This window comes from Equus caballus, chromosome 26, assembly GCF_041296265.1.
Source record: "Equus caballus isolate H_3958 breed thoroughbred chromosome 26, TB-T2T, whole genome shotgun sequence".
In the NCBI taxonomy this organism is placed as follows: Eukaryota; Metazoa; Chordata; class Mammalia; order Perissodactyla; family Equidae; genus Equus; species Equus caballus.
Window position 1 is genome coordinate 7,784,416 of NC_091709.1, and position 9,847 is coordinate 7,794,262.

The following is a 9,847-nucleotide window of genomic DNA, read 5'->3' on the forward strand; positions in this document are numbered from 1 at the left end:
TGACCGCACAGAGAGCCCTGCCAGTTCGCGGTGTGACGCGGCCAGAAAGGTGTGCAGCGCGTCACCCTGCGTGCTCCTCACTGGACACTCACGGAAAACAGGTGTTTGGGTAGCCGTGTATTTGATACCTTAGAATAGTTTTGTCAAACTAACAAGTATAATGAGATTGGCTCTTTGCTCCTAGTTGTGCTGAAAAAGCGGAGAAAAAGATGAGCTCGAGGATTTGAATTCCCGGTTTAAGCAGCATAAGTTAAGAGACCTGAAAGTTTCTAAACTGTAAAGTTTCTAAAAGTACAACGGCCTCCTGTGAAGCAGCTGTCTTTCAAAACACTGATAATTTCCCTTAAGCCCACCCCCTACAGTCCCTGTTCTCTTCTAGACCCGGAACTAGACGCCCGTCTCTGCGGGCCCAGAAAGGCGAGGTGCGAGGCATGGCCGTGAGGAAGCGCCGCCCTCTGAGAGAAGTCCGTGGGTTTCCCAACTTACACAGGCGGAAATCCAGGGAATGTGTGTGGGGATGGGTGTCAGTGTTTTGGATAATGGCAGAAGTGACATAGAGTTGGATCAGGCTGAATTTATGGGTATATATCAATAAGCAGAGATTCTAGACTTAACGTTGCTGCTCAGGGGGTTAGAAAGTGCTCCAACAGTTTGGTTGTTGGTTGGCTGGAACGTGGATCAAAAGATGCCCTCTGTTAAATAAATTGAAATGCCACAGCTACCTTGGTGTACAATGGAGGATGGGATCAAAGGTTTGGGGAGATGAGAGTGTGAGAGAGTGGAGCTCACCCACATAGGAAGGGTCCAGAGGACACGCTTTTCACCCCAACTGTGAGAGGTAAACTTGTGAGGTGACATCCAGCGTCTTTGAAGAGCTCTGTGGTCACTCTTCTCTGTAGGTCAAGAATTATAGTGAGAACTGCGGCCGTTGCATTGGGAAACCTAAATGCAATGGGGATTGTGGGATCCTGGGGGGGAGGGCAGGAACCAAGTGGCAACACTCAATCACCAAAGACAAGGTGGGAGTGGTTCTCATAATGGACAGCAGAGTCAAATCGATAATCAGAATAGTCTGACTTGTAAAGATTGTGGCACTGGCTGGTTGAATCGTGGTATTTCTAGATGTGAAAAACTGGGAAGTCTACTAAATTCTTACTTGTATAAGCAGAAGAACTATAGGCCAAGTAAATAAAAGTCTAACTTAAATCATCAAAACAGAGAGTTACGGTTCCTCAATCAATTCCCAGACTTGAGCCATTTCACAGACTCAGAACCCCTGTGAATGAAGGGGAGGCCAAGTCCCTTTGAGTAAGGACCCAGCTACACTGCCAAAAATTTATACTGTTGACATTTCTCTCAGCCCTCTTCAAAGGATCCACAGCCTTTAACAGAGTGACTGTGCATTGAAGAAAAGGAAATAAGCCAACTTTTGAAGGGTTACTGGACACTGGCTCTGAACTGATACTATTTCCAGGAGACCCAAAATGCCACTGTGGTCCACCAGTCAGAGTAGGAGCTTGTGGAGGTCAGTACCTCATTCCTGGAGGGATGGCAGAGATTAGTGCCACCAAGAAGGACTTAAAAGACGCAGGGTGAGGGTCCCACCCCCTTCTCATTCAACTTGCCTGTTTGGCCTGTGCCGAAAACATAGGGACCTTAGAGAATGACAGTGGATTTTTGTAAGCATAACAAGATGGTAACTCCAGTCGCAGTGGTGTACCAGATGTGGTTTCATTGCTTGAGCAAACTAACATGCCTCCTGGTACTTGGTATGTGGCTATTGATCTGGCAAATGATTTTTTTCTCCATTCTTGTTAGTAAAGAACACAAAACTAGTTTTCTTTCAGCTGGCAAAGCCAACAATACACATTCACTGTCCTACCTTAGGGACATACTAACTCTCTAGCCCTGTATCATAATTTAGTTCACAGAAATCTCGACAGACTTTCCCTTCCACAAGGTATCACACTGGTTCATTATGTTGATGACATTATGCTGATTGAACCAATTGAGCAAACAGTAACAACTACTCTAGACTTATTGGTAAAACATTCGTATGTCAGAGGGTGAGAAATAAATCCAATAAAAATTCAAGAGCCTTTTACCTCAGTGAAATTCCCAGGGATTGAATCGTGTGGGGGCATGTCAAGATATCCATTTTAAGATAAAGAATAAGTTGTTACATCTGGCCCCTCAAACAATGACAAAAAAGAGATGCAATGTGTAGTGAGCCTCTTTGGATTTTGAAGGCAACATATTCCTCACTTGGGTGTGTTACTCCAGCCCATTTACCAAGTAACCAAAAAGCTGTTAGTTTTGAATGAGGCTCAGGACAAGAGAAGGCTCTGTAACAGGTCCTGCCTGCTGTGCTAGCTTCTCTCCCACTGAGGCTGTATGATCCAGTAGATTAAATGTCCATGGAGGAGAAGGATTTTGTTTGAAGCCTTTCATAGGCCCCTGTAGATGAATAACAGCTCAGAACCTTCAAATTTTGGAGCAAAACCCTGTCATCTTCTGTGGATAACTACTCTCCTTTTGAGAAACAGCTTTTGGTTTGCTATTGGGCCTTGGTAGAGACTGAACACTAACCATTGGTCACTAAGTTACCAGGCAATCTGAGATGCCCATCATGAACTGGATATTGTCTGACCTACCAAGCCATAAAGTTGGGGGTGCACAGTAGTATCCTATCATCAAAATGCAAATAGTGTGTGTGGGATTGGGCTCAAGCAGGCTCCGAATGCACAAGAAAGTGCGGTGAAGAAGAGCCCAAATGCCCATGGTCCCTACTCCTGCTACATTGCCTTAGCTCTCCTGGCCTGCATTTATGGCCTCATGGCGAGTTTTCTATGATCAGCTGACAGAGGAAGAGAAAATTAGGACCTTGTTTATAGATGGGCTTGCACAATAGGCAGGAACCAAGCAGAATTGGACAGCTGCAGCGCTATACCCCCTTTCTGGGACACCCCTAAAGGTTGGTGGTGAAGGGCAATCCTCCCAGTGGGCAGAACCTCAAGCAATACATCTTGCTATGATTTTCTTTTTTAAAGATTGGCACCTGAGCCAACAACTGTTGCCAATCTTCTTTTTTTTTTTTCTGCTTTTTCTCCCCAAATCCCCCCAGTACAAGGCTGTATATTTAGTTGTGGGTCCTTCTAGTTGTGGCATGCATGGTATTCATTTTTATTGGAAGGAAAATGGCCATGTGTGATTGCATGCCAATCATGGGCTATGGCCAATGGCTTGGCTAGATGTTAAGGACTTGGAAGGAACATGACAGAAAAATTACTGACAAAGAGGTCTTTGGAAGAGGTATGTGGATGGGCCTCTCTGAATGGGTGAAAAATATGAAGGTATTTGTGTCCTGTGTGAATGCTCACTAAAGAGTGACTTCAGAAGAGGAAGATTTTAATAATCAAGTGGATAGGATGACCCATTCTGTAGATACGAGTCAGCCTCTTTCCCTAGCCACCCCAGTCAGTGCCCAATGCGCTCATGATCAAGGTGGCCATGGTGGCGGGAATGGAAGTTACTTAAGGGCTCAGCAACATCAGCTTCCACTTACCAGAGCCATCCTGGCTACAGCCTGCTGGGTATCCAATCTGTCAGCAGCGGAGACCAACACTAAGTTTCTGATATAGTGACAGTCTCTAGAGTTATCAGCCAGCTACCTGGGGGAGGGTTGATTACATTGGACAACTTCCATTATGGAAGGGTCTGCATCTTGTTCTTGCTAGAACAGACACTTACTCTGGATACAGACTTACCTTCCCTGCATGCAATGCTTCTGCCAAAACTACTGTTTGTGGACTCACAGAATGCCCTTTCCTCTCTCATGGTATTCCACTTGGCATTGATTCTGATCAAGCAACTCACTTCACAGCAAATGAAGTACATGTATGGGCCCGTGCTCATGGAATTCTCTGGTCTTACCGTGAGTCAGCCATTCTGAAGCAGCTGGCTTGAGGGAATGGTGGAATGGCCTTTTGAAGATTCAGTTATAGTGACAGCTAGGTGGCAGTACCTCACAGGGTTGTGGCAACGTCCTCTAGGAGTTTGTATATACTCTAAATCAACAGTCAGGATTCATGAATCCACAAATTAAAGGGTAGAAATGAGAGCGGCACCACTCATTATTACCCTTAATGATCCAACAGTACAATTTTTGCTTCCTGTCCAGATTTCCACATTTCTTATGTTCTGCTGATCTCGAAGTCTTAGTTCCAAAGGGAGGAAAGTTTTCACTGGGAGACACAGAAATGTTTCCATTGAACTGTAAGTTAAAACTGCCACCTGGTCACTTTGGACTTCTCATGCCTTTGAATCAACAGACAAAGGAGGTATTTACTGTGCTGGCTGTATGATTCATCTTTATTGTCAAGAAAGAGACTGGACTGCTACTCCTCTTAGCAGAAAGGAAGAGTCTGTCTGGAATACAGGAGATCACAGGGTAGCTCTTAGTACTACCATGATTTGTGATTAAAGTCAATGGAAAACTACAACCCAATTCAACCAGAACTATTGATGAGCCAGGCCTTTCAGGAATGAAGATTTAGGGAGCCCCACCAGGTAAAGAGCCATGACCTGCTGAGGTGCCTGCTAATTGTGAAGGGAATACAGAAAGGATTATTGAAGAAGGTAGTCATAAATACCAGCTATGACTACACGACCAGTTACAGAAACAATGACAGTAATTATCATGAGTATTTCTTCCTTATCTTCTTATGAATATGTGTGTGTGTGGCAATATTTTTGTTTTCATCCCTCTTTTATTCCCTTATCCTATAACATAAGATGTATTAAATTTACATCATAGTATTTAAATTACAGGCTATCAAGGAGAAGAGTGAACATCATCTAAGGGTTTTACATAGTCTTCAGGAAAAGTATTTGAGTGCTTTCAAATGTACACAGGATAATTGTGCCACGTTAGATGGAAGTATGGCCTTGTTATTGACTTTATTTTGCAAATAGGAATATTTAAAGAGAAGCAAATGGGTGCCAAATTGACAAAGGGCGGACTCTGATGGTTAATTTTATGTGCCAACTTGGCTAAGCTATAGTGCCCAGTTGTTTGGCCAAACACAATTTTCGATGTTGCTGAGGGTATTTTTAGGTATGATTAACATTTAAATCAGTAGACTTTGAGTAAAGAGGTTACTTTCCATAATATGGGTCTCATCCAATCAGTTGAAGACATTAAGAAAAAAGACTGAAGTCCCCTGAAGAGGAAGAAATTCTGCCTCTGCAGGCCTGCCAAACTGCCCTGTGTATTTTGGACTCACCAGCTCCCAAAATTATATGAGTCAATTTCTTAAAATAAACCTATTTATAAATACATCGTATCCATTCTCTCTCTTTGGAGAATCCTGACTAATATAACTAGCAATGTCTGCCAGAGAAGACTTCAGCAATATTTTTTATATTGTAGTTGTATATTTTACATGACACACTTTTTTCAAATATGATACATTTAAAAATAAAGACCATTTACATGAGGAAATGTATGATTTTACAGATAGAGGAATTAAGACTCTTGAGTGGCTAAGTGAATTTCCAAAGATGATAAAAACATTAAATGTGAGGCCCAGGATTGGCACTCATATTCTAGATCTACCGATATCATAGTGACTTTCCAAGGGGCGGTATTCACTTACATCTGTGAGATTTGACTTGGACAAGATTATTGCTTATCCATAAAGTGAGCATAATTGTATCTGAATTAAAAGATTGTTTGAAAATTGGTTGAGATGTGGACTCCAGGCATTTTGGACAGTGCCTATCTATTTAATATTTGATATTACTATTTCATGATAAAATGAAACTACTACTTTTTGTATTATATTCATAACTTTTATAAAGAAATCATCTTTATTTTACTAAAAATTAAAATGATTTTATAATGAAAATCATTATTTGAAAACCTTTTGCTTTTTAAGAGATTTTTACATGATTAGGTTTAATTGGTAAATCTTTTAAAACAAACCTAGAAGAACTATTGTAAAATCTGATTTTGTAGTCTTTCCTGATATGGCAAGACACTATCAGGAAACCCTGTGCTTAGAAAGGATTAGGTGAAGAGAATCAGTGAAGAGTGATGTCAAGTATGAATTCTTTCTTCAGAAAGTCTAAGAATGTCTTTGTATTTTTCTTTAAAAACTCCAGTATTAATATTTAGAAAACACTGAGGAAGGGTTTCATCTCTAACTTCTCCAAAAGACCCATTTGGAATATGATCGATTGACAGACGTCATTTATTGTGTCATAGTTTTGTTATGGTCTTTTAGCTTCCACATTAGGAAAAACTTTTCAAGGTATGCACTTGTGTACTATTCCAAGAGGTGATGACAAAGGATTACACACAAGCAATTTTCTGGAGTCAATCACAGCCCTAAACACGGTGTTGAACATCTATTGAAACAGTCTGTAGGTTTCAGGGAATGAGGAATGAGGTAAGGATGCCTTACTCCCAAAGTTCTCTATTTAAGGGCAAAATGCATTTGGGGGATGCTAAAAATCGTAGCTTCAGATTCAGTAGCCACCACTATAATGGAAATTTTGGCTGCTGAAATCCAATTCAGATATGCCACATGTGTGGAATGATAATATCTTTACTGAAATCAAAGTTTCAAAAGACAGCAGAGAGATGTTAAAAGCAATTTTATGATTTTTGATAGACCTTTTCATTTAAAATTTGTGCTAGTTGGTAACTTGAACTAGTTTTCAGAACGAAATGTAATCCTGGCTAAATGTCTGAATTCTAACGCTGTATGGCCATTTTTACTGGAAGTATTGAATCTATCAGCAGCATTTGATATAGCTGATCTCTGTTCCTTTCTAAATTGCCTTTTAAAATTTTATTTCCAGGACACTGCACTTGACTGGCTTTCTTCCTAACTTACTGGTTGTTCATTTTCAGTTGCCTTTGTTGACTCCTTCTGTTTTACCTGACCCCTTAACATTGGGTGGCCCAGAGCTTAGTTTTTATACTTTCCTCTTTCAGCTACGGACCATGGCGGTGTCATGCAGTCTCACATCTTTAAAGACTACCTATACGCTGAAGTCTCCGGAGTTTTTAAATCTCTTGGCCAGATTGTGCTCCTAAATGCATATATCCAGCTGTGGACTCAACATCTCTCCTTGGCTGCCTCATAGACATCACAAGTGTAACATGTATAAAACTTTTAAAATTCCAAATATTCTGTTCCAAATCTGTTCCCTCACCTCCCCCTGTCTCTTGGACACCGGCTTCACTTCCATTCTTCCTGTTGTCCGAGCTGGAACCCATGGCACAATACTTACCTCCTTTTTTTCTCTCACATTCTATATCAAATCTGTTAGGAAATGATAGTGGCTCTATCTTCAAAACCTATCCTTCTCTGTTACCTCCCTTCTCTGAGCCACCGTCACCTCTTGTTTAGATACCGAGTAACTCTTCTAAAATATGTCAGATTATGTCATGTCTCCATTTTACTCGGATTGGAAGCCCAAGTCCAGAAGATGGCTGTAAGGCCTCTGACGTTCTGCTGCTCTCTCCTCCTCTCCGACTCCTCCTACCATTTGCACACACTCCCGGTCAGCTTCAGCGCTCGAGCTTCCTTGACGTTGTGTGAATATACCAGACATGTTGTTTGAAGGTTTTTGCTTTGTCTACTCTAGAATGTTCTTCCACCAGCTACCAGTTCAGCTAAACTCATCATTTTGCCTAAATCTCACCATAGTGATGAAGTTTACCTTGATCACCATAATTAATACTGAATCCTGACCATCCCCACACCTCCCCTACTGCTCCCCACCCCCAAACTAGAACTTCTGACTGCCTTTACCATACTTGCTTATTTTAATTTTTTCCATAGGATTGCTCATTTTTTATGTCTTTCCCCAACTAGAATATAAGCGCCTTAGGAATCTTTGATGCCTGTCACCGATGTATCTAAACAGCTAGAACATTGTTTGGAACTTAGTAGACACTTGAAACAATTTTCGAATGAATGCATAAATAAATCAGTAGGAGAAAAGCTATACATTTTGGCCACAATCTCATCTGCAGGCAAGAAAAACTAAGTTGATAGTGAGTTTGAATGGGACAGTAATTTGAAAGAAAAGAAAAGAAAAATTTTCTTTTTGGTATCTACCAAGTTCATTTTACTCTCTTTTATAAATTTAACAATTTTATGCAAAAAATGTCTAACATTTTCAGATAACAAAATTATGTACTTCTGTATTTAAAAGAAGAAGGAAAAATGTCTGCCATAGGAAAACCATAGGACAACCTAGAGCTAATGTGCGCATGCTGTGATCTGAGGAGTGGCCCAAGCTCCAGGGCCAGGAGGACCTCAAAGTACTTCAAAGCACCTGAGTGCAGTGTCGGGCGAGATCTGGCAGGTTTTGGAAGGATAACATTCTGTCTGAGTTATGATAAAACTTCATAAAGATTTACGTGTTTCTTGAAGCTTATGATTTGTACATTTCCTTCATCTTTCCCTTCGTTTGTTATTGTAAGTCCCAGCTGTCACTGGATGCATTTTCTAAGGGATTGTGTGCTATATATTTCCCTGCTAGAGATTGTTTGAATGCCTTCAATCCGCGAAATGTATTCAGATTTCAAAAACTTCACAACAGAAAGGGAGTTTCTTAGAAAACAGAAAAAAAAAAATCACGTCATAGCATACATGTATCATTAGTATCGTTAAGCATTAGGAATGCGTAGTTCAATGTTAAAAACAGCTATGTGACTGACTTTTGTTTTTAATATAATATGTTTATCTGACTGAAGTGGAACGAGGAATCAAAAAGAGATGAGGAAATTGAAAGAACAACAGCAGAAATCTCTTGGGGCCAGAGAGGGGAAACTCTAAACAGGTGAGCGTTGACAAAATATTTTTTAAATGTTAAAATTGTTTGCATTATTCCTTTGAGAATTGGATGTAACCTGTATATCAAGAGTAGAATTTCAAAGACATGCTTTGGGTTAACCTAAAGCAAATTGCTTAAGTAATTTTTTTAATAATTAAACCTTTTTGGCTAATGTTAAAGTATCTATTTTTGGTGGAAATAAATGGACTTAATTTATTCTTGTTATTTAACATACTGAAAGACAATACTAAGCTGTTTTTGAGTGGCTCCGAGAGCATGGCCGAGAGCCCGGGAGGGAGCCAGCATCCTGAGTGCCTTCTTCCTGACTTGGATTGTTTTCTACTTGCAGTGCCACGGTGACATTATGGAGAGAGATAAGAAGTTGTTATCAGATTGTCCCTATAAAAAAAATTGGGATTCTTGGAAAAATACCATTGCAAGACATAAAATTATTAGCATTTACATAAAATTGTCCTTTCTTACAGAAACAAAATTGGTATGAAATCTCCTGTTTTAACTGGAGTTTTAATTTCTTTGCAATTTTAATTATGCATCAATTAAATCAACTATAAAATGTAGCTGCATATGAAAGCCACTTGAAATCATCATTCAAAAATGTCCAGCCTTTAATAAAGCACCTAAAATATGCCAAAGCAGAAAAAATCTTTAATTACTTTACAAATAATATAGAATTAGATATAATGTATTGAATATATAAGAAGAAAGTTAAATTTTCATATTATTATGAAAATTTTGTATTTTAATATCATCACTTTGTGTTAGATATTATGTATTATGTATTAGGGAATGAAATAATACAAAGTTTTCTCATGTTAAAATATTAAAGTTTTCTCATGTTACAAACACTACATATGACGAGATACTCCCGTGTGAAGAAGTAGGACTGCAGTGCGTGGTCTGAGGTGATTATGACCTTACAGTGCTTGTAGTAACGTCCAGTTTCAGTTTGGGATCACACTATTATAATGCG

The 9,847-nt window shown here is 39.8% G+C and overlaps 1 long non-coding RNA gene across 1 annotated transcript; it reads left to right on the forward strand.

The window, feature by feature from the left end:
- The first annotated feature begins 4,522 nt into the window (after positions 1-4,522).
- On the forward strand, positions 4,523-9,314 carry LOC138920868 (uncharacterized). The gene is made up of 3 exons (XR_011432794.1): positions 4,523-4,569; positions 8,777-8,862; positions 9,206-9,314. It is a non-coding gene; the product is annotated as an uncharacterized lncRNA (long non-coding RNA).
- The last annotated feature ends 533 nt before the right edge of the window (positions 9,315-9,847 follow it).